Source organism: Bombina bombina, chromosome 1, assembly GCF_027579735.1.
Source record: "Bombina bombina isolate aBomBom1 chromosome 1, aBomBom1.pri, whole genome shotgun sequence".
In the NCBI taxonomy this organism is placed as follows: Eukaryota; Metazoa; Chordata; class Amphibia; order Anura; family Bombinatoridae; genus Bombina; species Bombina bombina.
Window position 1 is genome coordinate 1319314569 of NC_069499.1, and position 19253 is coordinate 1319333821.

Below are 19253 nucleotides of genomic sequence, written 5' to 3' on the forward strand. Positions count from 1 at the left end.
GGTACTAGGATCTGAGAGGAGTGAGGGAGTTTGGTAGAGATCATGCTTAAAGGTACCCCTGTGTTATCCTCTAAGCATTGGCTTTTCCCAGCTGAATGCCACAGTCCTTTAGTTAGTGGGAGTTAGAGACACAATAAAAGCATAGTCTCAGTCTCCTTCTTCTCTGTCTCTCGGACTCTGAAGGTTTGAAGGATGAGAGGTCCATGGGTTCCTCCACTGAGGTAACTGGAGCTGCAGAAGGGGTAGAGGATACCACCTGAGCCGAACGAACAGGGGGACGAGAAGGGAGGACCCTCCTAGTTCGGTCTCTCTCCGCTTGTCTCTCATGAAAGTGAGAGTCCAGGCTGATACAAAGTGCTATAAAGTCCTCCAAAGAAGAAGGAATATCCCAATAGGTGAGTTCATCTTTGATACGTTCATCAGACACCTCCTGAAGGCTGTCTTGAGAACACTGCCTTCCCAAGTGGTTTCAAGTGCCAAGGTACGTAACTCCACGGCAAACTGAGCCACGGGTCTGTGCCCTGGAGAAGATCAAGGAGGGAATGTTCTGCAGCAGAGGTATGACCAGAAGTCCCAAACACAGCAGAAAAAGCAGAGATGAACTCATCAGCATCATGCAAGAGTGGAGTGTCCTGTTTCAGAAGAGGAGAGACCCAGGCTAGGGCCTTGTCTTTCAACAAGGAAATGATAAAGGTGACCCTTGACTGGGGAGACTGAAAGGTGTGATGATCATTACGGAAGTGCAGCCTGCATTGGTTAAGGAAACCCCTGCAATCCGTAGTACCTTGATACTTTTCAGGCAAAGGTATCCGGGGTATGCTTCCAGAAGCAGAGGGAAAAGCCACGGTACTAGGAGCAGGGATTGGCGGTGTAACAACAGGAGTGGTACTCCTTCGAAGTGACCAGTAAGGAGAGTTGAGCGGTGATAGCCTCCAGCTTGGAATCCATATTCTGCAATTGTGTTCTCAACATCTGTCCTTGGAGATAAACAGCTCGTGCCACCTCATCCGGTTCCATGGCCCAAGTATAATGTGAGGCTCGTGGGATACTCCTCTATCAGACCGAACTCGGCCAGTAGTCTTGTTATCCCAGCGTCGAGTCGGAAAGATAGGGAATATCCCAGAGCAGAGAATATCAGGAAAACGAGGAGAGCAGCACTCACCACAGGCAGGACAGCATAAGGCAAATAGGCAGACAGGATACAGCAACAGAAAAGCAGACCAGCAATTCAGGGGTTAACCAGATAGCGTAGTAAGACAGGTAAGGATTCGGCAACAAAGTATCAGTCCAGCAGATTAGGGGTTAACCAGGTAGCATAGTGAGACAGGCAGGTTTCAGTAACAAGTATCAGTCCAGCAGATAAGGGGTTAACCAGTTAGCACGTAGGCAGGGTTAAGTAACAGGTATCAGTAGAGCAGATAAGGGGTTAACCAGTTAGCGTATTGAGACAGACAGGGTTCAGTAACAGGTATCAGTCCAGCAGATAAGGGGTTAACCAGTTAGCGTAATGAGACAGGCAGGGTTCAGTAACAGGTATCAGTCCAGCAGATAAGGGGTTAACCAGTTAGCATAGTGAGACAGGCAGGGTTCAGTAACAGGTATCAGTCCAGCAAACGATCTGTCACTCCCAGGGGTACATGAAGTAGCACCTATACTTGGGCAGTGACAGGTCGCTTGCTGCTTGTTTAAATACCCTTGGCAAGGCGGCAAGAGTCTGGCCAGCATCAGGAGCGTGCAGCGATGATGTCAGCGCCGCACGCACACTGAGCCGACACAGCCCTAGGCAACGAGCATGGAGAGGATGCTGCGCACCTGGCAACGACGCGGCATGACAACGATTCCTTTAGAAGTTAGTACTTCTTTCAAAGATCCTTTAGATAGGAAAGTTGAATCTTTTTTGAGACTGACTTATTTACATACTGGTTATGTCCTTTGCTGATGTAGCTTCTGCCTCTACTTTTTGGCTCTCTAAACTTGCAAATTTATTCAGACCCTGGAGGTTGTAATATTCTTCATTTACTACAAAAGGCAAATCTCTTTATTTGAGATGCAGTATTTGACATTATTAAGATCAATATTAAAACTATCGGCTAGATTACGAGTTATGCGTTATGGTGAAAAAGCATCATGATCAGGGTATAATGCTGTTTTTTTCACTACCGCTACTATTATGAGTCTTGCAGGTTTAGTGGCACCGCACACTTTTTTGGCCCTAATGCAAATCAACTTGCGCAAATTGCGTAAAGTCTTTTTTCAATGGGATTTTCATAGCACTGATATTACAAGCTTTTTCTGGGAGGCCATCAAGATTTGTAACGCATTCTAAAATCAGTAGTTATGAGTTTTACACTACAAAGCTGTAACATAAAACTCATAACTAAAGTGCTAAAAAGTACACTAACACCCATAAACTACCTGTTAACCCCTAAACCGAGGCACTCCCGCATAGCAAAACCTAAAATAAAATTATTAACCCCTAATCTGCCGCTCCGGACATCGCCGCCACTATAATAAACATATTAATCCCTAAACTGCCATACTCCCGGATCGCAAAAACTAGTAAAATATTATTAACCCCTAATCTGCCACCCCTAACATCGCCGCCACCTATCTACATTTATTAACCCCTTACCTGCTACCCCCAACGTCGCCGCCACTATACTAAATTTATTAACCCCTAAACCTAAGTCTAACCCTAACACCCCCTAACTTAAATATAATTAAAATAAATTTAAATAAAACCTACTATCATTAACTAAATAATTCCTATTTAAAACTAAATACTTATCTGTAAAATAAACCCTAAGATAACTACAATATAACTAATAGTTACATTGTAGCTAGCTTAGGGTTTATTTTTATTTTACAGGGAAGTTTGTATTTATTTTAACTAGGTAGAATAGTTACTAAATAGTTATTAACTATTTAAAAACTATCTAGCTAAAATAAGTACAAATTTACCTGTAAAATAAAACCTAACCTGTCTTACACTAACACCTAACCTTACACTACAATTAAATAAATTACATAAATTAAATACGATTAACTAAATGAAATACAAATACGTAAATTACAAAAACAAACAAACACTAAATTACACAAAATAAAAAAACAAATTACAAGATATTTAAACTAATTATACCTAATCTAATAGCCCTATCAAAATAAAAAAGCCCCCTCAATATAAAAAAAACCCTAGCCTAAACTAAACTACCAATAACCCTTAAAAAGGGCTTTTGCGGGGCATTGCCCCAAAGAAATCATCTCTTTTACCTGTAAAAAAAATTCAAACAACCCCCCAACAGTAAAACCCACCACCCACACAACCAACCCCCCAAATAAAACCCTATCTAAAAAAACCTAAGCTCCCCGTTGCCCTGAAAAGGGCATTTGGATGGGCATTGCCCTTAAAAAGTCATTTAGCTCTATTGCTGCCCAAACCCTAATCTAAAACTAAAACCCACCCAATAAACCCTTAATAAAACCTAACACTAACCCCCGAAGATCCACTTACAGTTTTGAAGACCGGACATCCATCGTCAACAAAGCCAGGAGAAGTCCTCAGCGAAGCGGCAAGAAGTCCTCAATGAAGCCGGGAGAAGTCTTCATGCAAGCCGGGAGAAGTGATCCTCCAGACAGACAGAAGTCTTCATCCAGATGGCATCTTCTATCTTCATCCATCCGGCGCGGAGCGGCTCCATCTTCAAGACATCCGGCGCGGAGCATCCTCTTCTTACGACTCCCGACGAATGAAGGTTCCTTTAAGTGACACCATCCAAGATGGCGTCCCTTAGATTCCGATTGACTGATAGAATTCTATCAGCTAATCGGAATTTAGGTTGAAAAAATCCTATTGGCTGATGCAATCAGCAAATAGGATTGAACTTCAATCCTATTGGCTGATCCAATCAGCCAATAGGATTGAGCTCACATTCTATTGGCTGCTCCATAACCTGTCCGCCTGCTCTTAGGCGGCAGAGAGCCATCGCCGGAAATCAATCCGATTGAATACGATCAAGTTGATTGACACCTGGCCGCGAATCTGCAAGGGGCGGCATTGCACCAGAAGTTCACCAAAACTGCTGGTGCAATGATAAATGCCGAGACCGTATCCCAATCATTTACTATGCACCTCCCATTATGTACGCATCAAGGAGGAAGATAAAAGCTGATGTTGACTCCTCCCACCAAGCCATACTCCCAGGCCACTAAGCACTCCATAAACTTTAACACACAGCATCCCTAGCTCTGACCATCAAAACACCCATGAATCTGATTCTGCCCAACTTAATCCCACCTCCAAAATTTAAGTTCCAGAACCAACACTGCATATAAAGCATTTTGCACCATAATGTAGATGGATTTGAAAGAGGTCATTATATAGTTAGCAAATTTAAAGAATCATGGCATGGAGTCATTATTGTATATCTACAAACCAAAAATACAAAGAGAATTTTCAACAAGAGCTAGGAAACATTTTATCATGTTTAGTCTGGTGCAGAGCTCTGAACCATTCTACATTTTTCAATTTGAAAGTTTTTGCCGTGCACCTGATCTGCCCACTCCCCGATCAACCCCCCACCCAATTCCACACAGAGCTCTGCCACTGATGATGCCCAGATTTTCTGATACTCCATCCTCTGCTGTCTATGTTTAAGCCACCAGCCCCCTTATCTAAAATGACATTACAATGTGCGCAGTTATCAGCTGTATTTCGCTATTGCTTCTTGCATTATTCATATATATATACACACAAAATATGTTGTGAGACAGTTCTTTGTGCTAAAAACATGATATAGGAATGTATTAAATAGTACACTGAGTTCTAAGCTATGATGGAGGAAAAAGGAAGAATTAAACAGCTTGTGTTCGTAGGCATATGAATACAGCAGGAAATAATTACCACAAAGACATTTTCTGAAGAGAAACTGTACTTCATTTTTCATGTTATATAAAATCTAAAAAAAGTTGAAATCGCAAAGCAATAGCTCATTGTTCATTCTGTTTGTGGAAGTCTTTGTTGTATGACTCTCAAGTATTTCGTTACACGGGGAGGCTTATTAAAAAGGTTCCGTACATAGTTTTAGAGAGACAGGTAATTACAAAGTCTGGATTTTGAGCAATCAACATGACGTTAAATGCAGAATGCACAAGAAAAAGAGCTAAAATGAAATTTCAGATTCACTGTATTTAAAAAACAAAAACTGGTAGGATGCACATTTCCTAACACTTCAGGATATCAGAACTAAATTGCCTAAAAGTGTCTGAAAATAAACAGGATTACATTTATTATTGTGAAGATAATAAACTTTCATTCCAGTAGCTCGCAGTTATAAGGATATTTATAACTACAATTTATTATTTAGTCTTATTTAAAAACATATTTGAAATGCTGAGGTGCATAAAGTATCCAATTATGTGCTTGAAAATTATACAGCTAGTAAAGACACAAAATTATGTTTTCTGTAATAAAAGATAGAATGCCTGTATTGTTGTCAAAGCTAAAATATAAAAAAAATTCTATTGACGACAACTAAGTTGCATGCTCCCCCAATTCGGGTTTAGAGGCAAAAGTGTTCTATTAACTAATCTCACACTAAAACTTAAAGGGACACAACAGTGCAAAAAGGAAATGTTCTGTGTTTTGTAATGTGTTATTGCACTATTATTTGCATATCACTACAGAGTTGATCACAATCATTTAGAAAAAACTTGTCAAATGAGTTATCTATAAAAATCGCCATAGACATTAATGGTTATTCACTGTAGAAAAAAAAGCTTTTTTTAAGGTTTGTGATCGACCCTGATGTGTGTAAACCTTTCAGTTGTGTTATTATTATTATCAGGTATTAGTAGAGCGCCAACAGTTTCCGCAGCACTTTAACCCCTTAACGACCAAGGACGTACGCCACACGTCCTAAAAAAAAATACAGTTAATGACCGAGGACGTGTGGCGTATGTCCTTGGTCTGGAAAGCAGCTGGAAGCGATCCTGCTCGCTTCCAGCTGCTTTCCGGTTATTGCAGTGATGCCTCGATATGGAGGCATCCTGCAATATCTATGTGGCCCTTTCTGCACCGGACATCGATGGCCGGTATCGTTGGTGGGTGGGAGCTTACGTGGGAGGTGGGTGGGCGGCCATCGATGCTCTGTGTGGAGTGGAGGGGGGCGGGATCGGGGGCGGGACCCACGGGGGCACGCACGGGAGCGTGCACGTGCACAGGGAGTGGTGGGCGGGCGCGTGCACGGGGCGGGAGCGGGTGGGAACCGCTACACTACAGAAAAACATAAAGTTAAAAGTAAATAAAACTAATAAAGTTTAAATATTAAAAATATAATCTAAGGGATCTGGAAGGGGTTGGGGGTAGGTCTTGGTGGGGGGGGAAAGCTACACTACAGAAAAGGGCATTTTTTTTAAAAAAAAGGCACATTTTTTACAAAACTAGGTACTGGCAGACAGCTGCCAGTACCCAAGATGGCGCCCATTAAGGCAGAGGGGAAGGGTTAGAGAGCTGTTAGGTGGGGGATCAGTGAGGTTGGGGTCTAAGGGGGGATCATACACATCAGCATATGTAAATATGCTTTAAAAAAAAAAAAAAAGGGCCAAATACCTTTTATTTTAGTACTGGCAGAGTTTCTGCCAGTACTTAAGATGGCGGGGACAATTGTGGGGTGTGGGAGGGAAGAGAGCTGTTTGGGAGGGATCAGGGGGTCTGATGTTTCAGGTGGGAGGCTGAGATCTACACTAAAGATAAAATTAACCCTGCAAGCTCCCTACAAGCTACATAATTAACCCCTTCACTGCTAGCCATAATACACGTGAAATGCGCAGCGGCATTTAGAGGCCTTCTAATTACCAAAAAGCAATGCCAAAGCCATATATGTCTGCTATTTCTGAACAAAGGGGATCCCAGAAAAGCATTTACAACCATTTGTGCCATAATTGCACAAACTGTTTGTAAATAATTTCAGTGAGAAACCTAAAATTGAGAAAAATTTAACTTTTTTTTTAATTTGATCGCATTTGGCTGTGAAATGGTGGCATAAAATATACCAAAATTGGCCTAGATCAATGCTTGGGGTTGTCTACTACACTACACTAAAGCTAAAACTATCCTAAAAAGCTTCCTACATGCTCCCTAATTAACCCCTTCACCGCTGGGCATAATACATGTGTGGTGCGCAGTGGCATTTAGCCTTCTAATTACCAAAAAGCAACGCCAAAGTCATATATGTCTGCTATTTCTGGACAAAGGGGATCCCAGAGAAGAATTTACAACCATTTATGCCATAATTGCACAAGCTGTTTGTAAATAATTTAAGTTAGAAACCAAAAGTTTGTGAAAAAATTCGTGAAAAGTGAACGATTTTTTGTATTTGATTGCATTTGGCGGTGAAATGGTGGCATGAAATATACCAAAATGGGCCTAGATCAATACTTTGGGTTGTCTACTAAAAAAAAATATATACATGTCAATGGATATTCAGAGATTCCTGAAAGATATCAGTGTTCTAATGTAACTAGCACTAATTTTGAAAAGAAATGGTTTGGAAATAGCAAAGTGCTACTTGTATTTATGGCCCTATAGTTTACAAAAAAAGCAAAGAACATGTAAACATTGGGTATTTCTAAAATCAGGACAAAATTTAGAAACTCTATAGCATGGGTGTTTTTTTGTGGTTGTAGATGTGTAACAGATTTTGGGGGTCAAAGTTAGAAAAAGTGTGTTTTTTTCCATTTTTTCCTCATATTTTATAATTTTTTTATAGTAAATTATAAGATATGATGAAAATAATGGTATCTTTAGAAAGTCCATTTAATGGCGAGAAAAACGGTATATAATATGTGTGGGTACAGTAAATGAGTAAGAGGAAAATTACAGCTAAACACAAACACCACAAAAATGTAAAAATAGCCTTGGTCCCAAACGGACAGAAAATGGAAAAGTGTTGTGGTCATTAAGGGGTTAAACAAAAGTGTTGTACAAGCATGGTCGGACTGTTATCCGATGGAAATTTGTCCAAATGACATTTGTGCAACGGATAATAATCCAACAGACAAATGTTGGATAACAGTCAGGCCTCGGCCAAATGTGCAAGGCAAAGGATTGCTGTCCAGAGACAGGGTACCCACACCGCTTACTTTAGTCTTGTATCATAAACACTCATCAGTTACACAAATTTATTTTACCTTGTATCCTAATCTCACGCACACACAAACCACACTGCTTACAGTCGTGGGGGGTGGGACCCATGGTTAGGTTCCCAGAGGTGGTTGCGGTGCCCAAGGCACTGATTACAACAGAACTCTCTGGAGCATATCTGCGCTCAGCTGAATGCACGTCCACATAGGCTATCGACATATGTCTGACGGACAAATGTGCTTCAGCATTCAGTACGTCAGCATTCTGTCTGAGAATCGTGTTCAAAATAACATTTATAGGGATCAAATGGGTAGAGGGCCCTGCCAAGTGTTACACTGTTGTAGTCAGCTCATATGAAGGTGTTCTACAGACAGCTGGGCTCACAAGGCTTACAGGCTAAGGGGTTCAACGTATAGTTAAAATCACATCCTCAGCAACAAGGCTGGTACCTTGCTGAAAAATATGTTGAGCACACAAGAGGCATATGTGTGTAGCCACCAATCAACAGTTAGTTCCAAGCAATGCATTGGTGCTATAGAGCCCACCTACGTATAGTTTTCAAGTAGAGGGAGCTTGTGACAAACATCTTCAATAAGCTGGCTTCTCTTTGAGATTTATAACAGTTGTTGGGAAATAACACTTCTGTTTATTGGTGTAATGAATAATTACTTAACAAGACATTTTTCAGTTTGACTAGACAGGTTTTACTATTGGTTTTGTTTTTGTAAATATCAATTGCAATGTTTGAGGCCTTTTTTTGTGAATACAGAGGAACAAAAGTTAAGTTTTATTCTTGATTCTCAGTGTGATCTAATCCAATTACTAAAAAATTACTTTTTGCTAATTTATCTCATTACAATAGTAAAGTAAAGAGAAAAAAAATACATTAGATTTTCTCGAAAAGACATAGATATGAGCAATTATTTGAGCTTAACATTTAAAGAAACCATGTAATAACTGTTTTACAAGGCCACTAATATTATCTAGACATGTTAAAGAGATAAAAAAAATCCTAAAGAGCAAAGTGTTACAGAAACTTCCCAGACGCAAAGATATAAGTAAATACTTTAGTTATATTTCTTCCTTGAATGGCAAATAACAGGTTAAAGTAAATATCAGATTCAAATACAGCAGGTGGTGAGACATCTAGAGATGGTCTGTGATGTCTGATAGCTCATCTGCACCTTCTTATCGCCTATACACCAATTACCACAAAGAATATCTGCTTACATTCTACAGTTAAAATAAATTCATTGTGCAAAATAAAGTAGGTGTGTTTAACAAAACATACATTTTGTGACATGTGACACAGCCTGGTACTAAGACACATTCCATAAGGAGGAGGGGGATTGTGTATAAGTGACGCTATGATTCTAGAAATTTCTAGAAAGTGACTATAACCAAATACTTGAATATTGTATATATTCTATATCACAAGGACAAACCTCATTGTTTAAATGTTGTGCCAGGTGCCCTCTTTGGTGGCTTGTGAATAAGTTCAGTTTCCTAGGCATTAGTGCTTTGTCTTTCTCTTTTCTCTATCATGTCTCTATAGCATATTATGGGGTCGATTTATAATGGCCCGAATGCTGCTATATGCAGCTGTTTCCGCGCGAGCCTTCAGGCTCGCCGGAAACATAAGTTAAGAAGCAGCGCTGCTTCTTAACTCATCCACCACCTCTGAGGCGGCGGACATCAATTAGCCCGATGGCATATGATCGGGTTGATTGAAACCCACTGCTAGCGGCCAATTGGCCGCTAATCTGCAGGGGGCGGCATTGCACAAGCATTTCTAGTGAAATGCTTGTGCATTGATAAATGCCGACAGCGTATGCTGTCGGCATTTATCGATGTGCAGCGGGCATGATCGCTACAGCGGATCATGTCTGTTCGCACATTCATAAATTGGCCCCTTAGCCTCATGTAATGATACACACTGAGACCTATAATTATAAATGCTGACTTTTATAAGCCTGAAGATACAGAAAGTCATACCTAAATGCATTATAGTGCATTGTAATGTAACATTCATAGGAGAAGCATTATGCAAAATTATGCAAGTTTGAATGTCCTAAGAATTTCAAATACAATTTATTATTAGGGGCCGATTTATTAATGTGCGAGCGGTCATGATACGATGTAGCGTATCATGTCTGCCGCACATCGATAAATGCCAACAGCATACGCTGTCGGCATTTATCATTGCACAAGCAGTACCGGTGAACTGCTTGTGCAATGGCGCCCCCTGCAGATTCGCAGCCAATCGGCCGCTAGCAGGGGGTGTCAGTCAGCCTGATCGCATAGGATCTGGCGTATTGATGTCCGCAGCCTCAGAGCAGGAGGACAAGTTATGGAGCAGCAGCCTTTAGACCGCTGCTTCATAACCGCTGTTTACAGTGAGCCTGAAGGCTTGCGCAGAAACAGGGGCATCAAGCTCCTTTCAGGGCTTGATAATTTGGCCCCTAAATCTTTATATTTTTCTTCTTTTTTTGTTAACCCCTTAATGACCACAGCACTTTTCCATTTTCTGACCGTTTGGGACCAAAGCTATTTTTACATTTCTGCGGTGTTTGTGTTTAGCTGTAACTTTCCTCTTACTCATTTACTGTACCCACACATATTATATACCGTTTTTCTAGCCACTAAATGGACTTTCTAAAGATACCATTATTTTCATCATATCTTATAATTTACTATAAAAAATTATAAAATATGAGGAAAAAATGGAAAAAAACACACTTTTTCTAACTTTTAGCCCCAAAATATGTTACACATCTACAACCACCAAAAAAAACACCCATGCTAAATAGTTTCTAAATTTTGTCCTGAGATTAGAAATACCCAATGTTTACATGTTCTTTTCTTTTTTGCAAGTTATAGGGCCATAAATACAAGTAGCACTTTGCTATTTCCAAACCACTTTTTTTTTTTCAAAATTAGCGCTAGTTACATTGGGACACTGATATCTTTCAGGAATCTCTGAATATCCCTAGACATGTATATATTTTTTTTTTAGTAGACAACCCAAAGTATTGATCTAGGCCCATTTTGGTATATTTAATGCCACCATTTCACCGCCAAATGCGATCAAATAAAAAAAAATTGTTCACTTTTTCACAAACTTTAGGTTTCTCACAGAAATTATTTACAAACAACTTATTTAATTATGGCATAAATGGTTGTAAATGCTTCTCTGGGATCCCCTTTGTTCAGAAATAGCAGACTTATATGGCTTTGGCGTTGCTTTTTGGTAATTAGAAGGCTGCTAAATGCTACTGCGCACCACACGTGTTTTATGCCCAGCAGTGAAGGGGTTAATTAGGGAGCATGTAGGCAGCTTGTAGAGTTAATTTTAGCTTAAGTGTAGTGCAGTAGACAACCTAAAGTATTGATCTAGGCCCATTTTGGTATATTTAATGCCACCATTTCACCGCTAAATGCGATCAAATAAAAAAAATCGTTCACTTTTTCACAAATTTTTTCACAAACTTTAGGTTTCTCACTGAAATTATTTACAAACAGCTTGTGCAATTATGGCACAAATGGTTGTAAATTCTTCTCTAAGATCCCCTTTGTTCAGAAATAGCAGACTTATATGGCTTTGGTGTTGCTTTTTGGTAATTAGAATGCCACTAAATGCCACTGCGCACCACACGTGTATTATGCCCAGCAGTGAAGGGGTTAATTAGGGAGCATGTAGGGAGCTTTTTGGGGTAATTTTAGCTTTAGTTTAGTGTAGTAGATAACCCCAAGTATTGATCTAGGCCCATTTTGGTATATTTCATGCCATCATTTCACCGCCAAATGCGATCAAATTAAAAAAAAAACGTTACATTTTTCACAATTTTAGGTTTCTCACTGAAATCATTTACAAACAGCTTGTGCAGTTATGGCACAAATGGTTGTAAATGCTTCTCTGGGATCCCCTTTGTTTAGAAATAGCAGACATATATGGCTTTGGCGTTGCTTTTTGGTATTTAGAAAGCCGCTAAATGCCGCTGCGCATCACACGTGTATTATGGCTAGCAGTGAAGGGGTTAATTAGGGAGCTTGCAGGGTTAATATTAGATTTAGTGTAGAGCTCAGCCTCCCACCTGAAACATCAGACCCCCTGATCCCTCCCAAACAGCTCTCTTTCCTCCCCCACCCACAATTGTCCCCGCCATCTTAAGTACTGGCAGAAAGTCTGCCAGTACGAAAATAAAAGCTATTTTTTTTTTTTAAAGCGTATTTACATATGCTGCTGTGTACGATCCCCCCTTAGCCCCCAACCTCACTGATCCCCCCCAAACAGCTCTATAACCCTCCCACTCTAACTTAATGGGCGCCATTTTGGGTACTGGCAGCTGTCTGCCAGTACCCAGTTTAGAAGAAAAAATGTTTTTTTTTTTACATTTTTTAAACTTTTCTGTAGTGTAGCTTCCCCCCACACAAAACCAACCCCCCAGCCCTCCACGATCTCTTTTTGTGCTTTTGCACAAACAAGATTAGGCCACTTTTTACTTAAAACATTTTCCATAGTGTAGCGGTTCCCACCTGCTCCCGCCCCGTGCACGTGCCTTCCCGCCACCCTCCGCGCCCCCCGACGATCCTGCCCCCCTTGATGTCACACGGCACACCGATGGCTGCCCACCCGCCTCCCAAGTCGGCTCCCACCCACCAACGATACCGGCCATCGATGTCCGGTGCAGAGAGGGCCACAGAGTGGCTCTCTCTGCATCGGATAGCCATGTAAGGTTATTGCAGGATGCCTCCATATCGAGGCATCACTGCAATAACCGGAAAGCAGCTGGAAGCGAGCAGGATCGCTTCCAGCTGCTTTCCACACCGAGGACGTGCAGGGTACATCTTCAGGCGTTAACTGCCTTTTATTTGAGGACGTACCCTGCACGTCCTCGGTCATTAAGGGGTTAATAGAAAATAAAAATCATTTTGTAAGAAAATAACAAAAGTGATGTATAGATGATACCTTTAATAGCTATTAGTGGATACCATTGAAAACTTTCAGGACACTGGGGTCCCTGTGTCAGGCATTCGTATTTACTAATGAAGCTCAGTAATATTTATAAGGCAGTAAGGTTTATGCATTTGATGTAGCTGTAAGGTCAGAGCCTTGGGACAGGTTTCACAGGGATCAAATCTATAGGATTTGAGAGTAACATTACTAGAAAGGGAACTTTAGATCCAAAAGGAAAAGGTGGATTTGGGAATACAAATTCATAAGCTTGACTTTTAATTCAGGGTGGAACCTGACCCATGGCTTGATGAATTCATATGTTTTTTAAAGACATGGCAAATCTATTAAGGGCCAGAATACAAGTGCAGTGCAGTTGTTTTTCATTTTCTTTTAAATGCTAAAAAAAATTAAATTAAAAACTAAAATGCCCTCTATTTTAAGAGCATTTGGGGCACTTATAGAAAATTAACCAGAGGTCGGATCTCTGGTAATTTTCTGAGTGCTAATTGCTACGGCGAGCTTGTGGTAGCAATAACCAGCCATTTGTAATGGCTGATTAATAATCACATGCCCGCAAACGGGCAAATTTGCCCATTTGCAGGCGCACAATAATTTAGCGCTCCACTTGTAATCTAGCCCTAAATGTTTTATCATACAGATGTCTGTTACAATGCCCCCCTACCCAGTGGAGACAGACGGTCTCTCACACATAAGTTGCAACATGATCCTGCAATCTTTTGTTTTGTGTATCTATGTATTCATGTCCAGGATTCATAAATACTTCACACATTCCTGTGAAACCTTTCTCAAGGCTTTGACCTTGCAGCTACCTCACAGCAAATGTTCATACTTTACATTTGTCATTTTTAAAGACATATAACTTACTGCCTTACACAAAAAAACGCTTCCTCAGAGGGGAAGCGTTTTTTGTGAAACGTACGTCAGGGGTCCTGGGGATAAGCTTTGTCTTTCCCTTTTCTTTTAATTTGCTCACCTTAGTTGGTCTGGTACAATGCAGCTTCAATAATTTGTAAAAATTTAAAATTTAAACTAGCCCTCGGATTGTAAGGGCTTAGCTTACAACTACAATTTTTGCTGCTAGATACCAGTGATACTGATTTCAGATTAATTTAAAAATCCTAGTTCAACTTAGGTGGAGTGTTTTTAAATCTTTAGCTTCTGCTAAATGTATGTGTGGTTAAATTTTGATTTAATAAACTTTAGTGTGTGAATGGAGAAAAACATTTTTTTCTAATTAAAACTATTTAGCCTTGATTCAGCTGGGGCATTGGTGGAAATTTTCCTCACAGATTTAAGTTACCTACTCCTACTTGTAAGCCTATTTACAATTATTTATTAGTTGTATCCTGCCCTTAACTTTAAATCTGTGGCAGGAGGTCTCTGTGGTTAGGAGATTATAAAACTCAAATTGGGCTATCTGCCCTTAACCACTGAATCTCTTGGTATAATATACTTTGCCCTACCCCCACCCTCTCTCACTTTAAACTTACTGCCTTACCCTGTAAATTGTATATAAATATGACTGAGCTTCTTTAATGAATAAGATTGCATGACGAATGGACCCCAGTGTCCTGATAGCTTGCAATTGTATCCACTATTAGTTAGTTATTAAAGGCATCATCCGTACATCACTTTTGTTATTTATTACCACAGGATTTTTATTTTAAATTTCTTTGAATACACTGGCTAACAGTACTGCCCTTTAGTTATTAATTATATATTTATACCAGTAGACACAGACAAGTTTACAAGTGGAGTGAATGCTTAAGTGTTAAAATCATAGGAGGAGCACTATGCAAAATTATGCAAGTTTGAATGCCCTAGAATTTCAAATACAGTTTTTTATTAATCTTTACATTTTGCTTGATTTCGTTATTAATGGACTGCATGGTTAATATTCATTGTGTGCACAGTTATATTACGTGCGCTACAATATTCATGTTGGTTAGCGTAGGTGTTTTCCTTCTATCAGATACTAGATTTCTATGAGGACCATGAAAATTCAAAGCTTGAGTGCTTAGCCAAAGGATAGCTAAAATTCTGCTCAGGTAGTAGAGTTTTGAGGTAGGTTCTTTGCTATACACCTTCCAGGTTTTCAAATGCACAATAGCATTTATCTGGTTGTAGCTGTAAAGCTGCTAAAGGAAACTGGCAGGAAAAATGGGTCAAAAACAGGATGAAATTACACACAGTATTTAAGAGAAAAAATGCATACCTAGATTAGCCTTGAGACTGAGGACTCCATGAATCATGCTTTGGAGCCTTTTGGTTCAGGCTTACATGACGGTGCCAGCAGACAATAGTTAGTAAGCAGTGGTCATCAGACCGCTGCTTCCTAACCTGTACACCAGCTCTTAGATTGTGAATTAAAACCCCCTCAAACACCTTCGCCTGGGGTGATTGACAGAGTGCTAACACCCCTCAAGTTAAATCAATAGCTCCTATTCTTGCATTTAAATTACAAGTTGAAAGTAAAATGTAAGCAAGTAAGCGAAAAACGAATGCGCTAACATCTGGAGGTCGGACAGCGCCTCCTCATTAACTCCCTTTCCTCATAAACTTCCATGTAGCTATGTTTGAAAGGGACATGAAACCCAAAAATTGTCTTTCATAATTCAGATAGAGAATACAATTTTAAACATCTTCCTAATTTACCTCTATTATCTAATTTGTTTCATTCTCTTGATGTCATTTGTTGAAGGAGCAGCAATGCACTTCTGGTTTCTAACTGAACACATTGGTGAGCCAATGACAATAAGTATATATGTATGCATCCGCCAATCAGCAGCTAGATCCTAGGTTCTTTGCTGCTCCTGAACTTGCCAAGATAAGCCTTTCAGCAAAGGATAACAAGAGAAGGAAGCAAATTAAATAATATAAGTAAATTGAAAAGTTGTTTAAAATTGTATTCCCTATCTGAATCATGGAAGATTTTTTTGGGGGGGTTTATGTCCCTTTAAGTTAGTTAGGGCTTTCTATTATAAATTAGATTTTTCAGATGTTGGCCTGGAATTTCATATCTGGCGTAAATGTGTCAGTTATATCTGATTTGGGAATCACTACATATTTTAAGTAATTTAAAATATTTAAGAATGAAAACATAGGGATATGTGTTAAAATCCCATAGACTTAACATTGGAGTTCTGTGTGAATATAAAGGCAAAATAGTTCAACAGATAAATTTAAAATTTGGCATTTTGAAATATCTTGTAGACAGCTAATTATCTTGATTGAAAATGTATATGATTATTAGTGTGATTTTAAAAAATCCATAGCCTGTTTGGGACGCATAAGCAGTGCGTTCTTTTTCTTTGTAGTTTGTGTGTGGTCACATGACCTCCAAGCACACTATTTACCTATATTATTATTTTAGTAATATGCTGCAATTCCCCTCCTACCATTTTGTTCATTGGCCTGGGCCCCATGAACTAAGCATCAAAGATACTTTTTGTGTGTCTTTTTGATTCAAAATATGCGCAGGAATTAAAATTAATATGTACCAAGCTGAAATCGAGAATAAATCTTGCAATTGTTAAATTACAATCGAACTTAACCTCACCCACTCGATCCAAGCCTTTTTTTCCAGTGATTATAGCCCCATTCAACATAAAATAAGCTCAGATCGAAATTTATGAAACAGAGAATCACTTTGTTTGCCTAAATTTTAGCATCAACTTCGTCGATTTTGCTTCGCCACTGTTGTAGGTGGCGAATACAACAGAAATCTACAGGGGGTATGATACTGATGCCAGGGTGAGTGTTATAAATAAGCTGCTGGACACAGTAACTTCAGATTTATATTGCAAATGGTGAACGATGGAGACATGTTTGCATGTATTCCTCTTTTGGCTACATTGACTAGGAGGAAGAAAGGCAACACAGGTAGCTGATGAAACTAATGCTAGGAGGAGAATAAGAGTGACTAGGGTTTTCCTCCCCCATCTGGGTCTGCATACCCTGTCTGACCGTGAGGTTGTTCAGCGATTCAGGCTGAATAGACAAGCTATTCTAGACCGTACAAAACATTGGAACACCTCAAGCCTGACGGCACGGTCAAGGACCATACCAGGACTGGTAAAACTTTTGGCTGTATTGCATTTTTTCACGATGAGGTCCTTCCAGGCTGTCTAGCATCGTTAAAGTAATTGATGCATTATTGGTATTTTTTCCACGTTATATGTGCCTTCTCTCGGCTCCTAAAAAGTGGCAAACCATCAAGTCCGGGTTCTATAGGATATATACATGTCTACTTTTGCATCTAGCGAAGTGCCAAATGTATCAATAATCCGATTGTCTTTGTGACAGATTATACACCAGACATTACAGTGTTTTTGTTTTTGTTTTTGTTTTTTAATTAGAGTAATGAAGATCAATCTGTTAAGTGTGAACAACATTGGGTAAATTCGATCCACGCATTGTGAAAATTTTGATGCCTTAGTACATGGCCCCTTAGTATCCAATCAAAATACTGTTCCATGGGAGAGCTTGTGTGCTGCCTATGATATCACATGCATTCTGAGACAGCCCTCTGCAGTGCACGATATCAGAGTACACAGCCAAGCACTTTCCTAGAGAAACATGATTTATTGTTTCCTAGCAACTTTCAGAGCCAGATCAAGCAGCCCAAGAAGTAGATAATAAACTATTTTTCTTTATTTTCCAAGCTAATACAGTTATTAATAGTAAAAGTCTGTTGCTGTGTCTACAAAATATCTCTAAAAAAAAATTCTAGACAAAAACAAAACACAAAGGCTCCAAATAGCATAGTACAGTACCTCAATAAAACAAAATTACGTGATGATTAAGTCATTTCAACGTACAAGAGGACAGCACCTATATGGTGTAATATGGGTGTGCTGGAACTTCGTAGTTACCCAGCTAACCATCTCTGGTAAAGGATGAAGACTCCTGCGTGAGGAACACAAAGGTATATTGCTATGATGAGAAAGCAAAAGCCAACATGACACAGTACAGCAAGACCCAAATCATAGAAAGAAAAGGTGGGCACTAGGGTTGTACTTGTACTCATGCAAATGCACCAATACTTAAACCGATACCTCCACTTCCTAACCATACGCCATCATGTGGCGTTTTTCAAACTGCATGTTTCCATTTAATTTTAACCTGAAATGAAGACTTAACTAAAAATTGTTCACTTCTGTTCTGCCAATACAAATTGGTGTATACTACTATACAGCTGGAAGCCTACCTGGGAGAGATCATTGTACCTCATTCAGACAAACCCCTTAAGTACTGGGCAGTTAATAAACTGAGATTTCAAGCTCTGGCTAAAATGGCCCAAAAATATCTTTCTGCCCCATGCAGTAGTGTGAAAAGTGAAAAACTGTTCTACTTAACGTCAAACGTCCTTACTGATAAAAGAAACATACTTATAGCTGAATATGCAGAGATGCTTCTGTTACTTAATAAGAACTTGCCACTAACTTTTTAAAAATTATTCTAATTGCCAGATTGCCTGTTATACTGCTAGTTCTCATCTTGCACAATTGTGCTCAAAACATACTGTACTCTGAGGAACAACCTTAGCCAGGGCTGGACTGGGAATAAAAAGCAGCCCTGGAAAAATATGGAGACCAGCCCTATTTTCAGTTGAGTCAGTAGAATGCGAATGCTCAATTTTTCTCAAAGGGGATTACTGGGACACTCCGCCAATGTTTTTTTTTCAGAATTAAATTATATTACTTTGTGTTAAATACAAATGTCAGACTGATGTTATATAGGCATCCTACAACCCAATTGCATCCAGTAATCACCCCTTTAAATTATAGCTTTCCAACCCCAACGGCTACAGCTGATATCTATTGTTGTTGTTATTAATATATTTTATTGTAATATTTTTATTTATAAACATGTTCTGTGAACTTTGTGACAACAATCAAATAAAACTGTTTCATTATTTCAAAATGTCTATTGAGTTACAGTTCATAATTTTAAATAAGCTATCTTAAATCATTAGTCTGAATTGTGCTTGGTAAACTGTCATATGACATAAAAAAAAATATCGGTAATTGGTATCGGTGAGTATTTGAAAAAAAAGTATTGCTACTCGGTCTTAAATAAATTGTATTGGTGAAACCCTAGTGGGCACAGATGGTCCCAAATAGAAAATAC